The following is a 1,362-nucleotide window of genomic DNA, read 5'->3' as shown; positions in this document are numbered from 1 at the left end:
CAGAGTGGTGTGCACTGCATCAGCATCTGCAGTAAAACCCCATAAACCTTTGCGGTGCCATTAGACTGATCTGTCATACACAGGGTGCAGGATTTAGACCATACATTTAGGGACAGTGCTGCTGATCTCCTCTCATCTCCGGCTACCCCTACACATACCAGCAATCAGTTCATGCCAAAGGAAGTCTCCCATCGCTAATAACTTATTTGTGGCTCTCTTCACTAGATCATGTGACATGTAGAAACCACAAATAAAGTTACTTGTGACCGGGGACCTCCTGTGCAAGTAGATGATTGCCGCCATCTTCAAAGAACGCTACAGATTAGAGGAGACCAGCAGTACTGACAGTAAATGCCAGAACCCAAAAGGGGTAGTCTTTGGGGTAACTGGAAGTAGTGTCAATACCTGGCACATGTACAACAGCGTCAAGATGGTAATAAATACACATGGCAGTACCCTTGACATATAATTGTGGACCAGCATCACCCACAACAGCTATACCCAGCAGGAAGCACATCCAGAGTGGTCCCTGAATCAGGTACGTTTCTGTTGCAGTGGGCAATTACCCAATTTCTAGCCTAGTCAGCATGCAGCTCTTGCAGCTCTGTACCCCCGGCTTCTGCTGTGGCTTACACTGTGACTGTAATTTCTGGCCTGGCAGCTCACACCAGATGCAGTCCTTTTGGCCAGCAGCAGAGGTAAGGTGGGGGCGGTTCACACTGTGCTTTCACCACCACAGCTGATCCCCCAATCCTTCTTCCCCACAGCACATATGCACACCAACCTCAACTCTCAATCTGCACCTGCCCCCCCAACCTAAGCAGCAACCCAACACTTTTCCATCCCGCTCTCACCACCTCTCCGACTTTACTTGCACCAGCATCTGCATTCGCTGTCACTGCTCTGAGTTGAGCGCCTGCTGCAACTGTTCTAATGCACAATTCTGTGGTCTCCACCACTGCAGTGACATGCCCTTCCACAATCAGGCTGGTCAATGAACTGACACACACACACACACACACACACACACACACACCAAATCCCTTCCATATTTTCAGTGGAAAAACATATCTGGCATAGAAAGATTTTGGGAGAAAGTAATAATTTTCCACCACCAATGTTTATTTCTGTTAAAGTAAATCTGTACAACTATACACATATATGACTAAGACCAACACAGATAAAGATGGATTTTCAGCGAACTGAGGTATAGCATAAAAAGAGGAACACAGAGTGGGGGGAAAAAGGCAAAAAGTAAAAAACAAAAAAGGCTTTATAGGTAGATATACTGTGCATTTTAGATCATAGTGGTATTAAAACTCTAAGCTGTATATATTAATATATATGATAAAATATATATTA

The sequence above is a fragment of the Nanorana parkeri genome, unplaced genomic scaffold, assembly GCF_000935625.1.
Source record: "Nanorana parkeri isolate BGI_ZX_2015 unplaced genomic scaffold, ASM93562v1 scaffold1842, whole genome shotgun sequence".
Classification (NCBI taxonomy): domain Eukaryota; kingdom Metazoa; phylum Chordata; class Amphibia; order Anura; family Dicroglossidae; genus Nanorana; species Nanorana parkeri.
Note: the sequence above shows the minus strand (reverse complement) of the source record.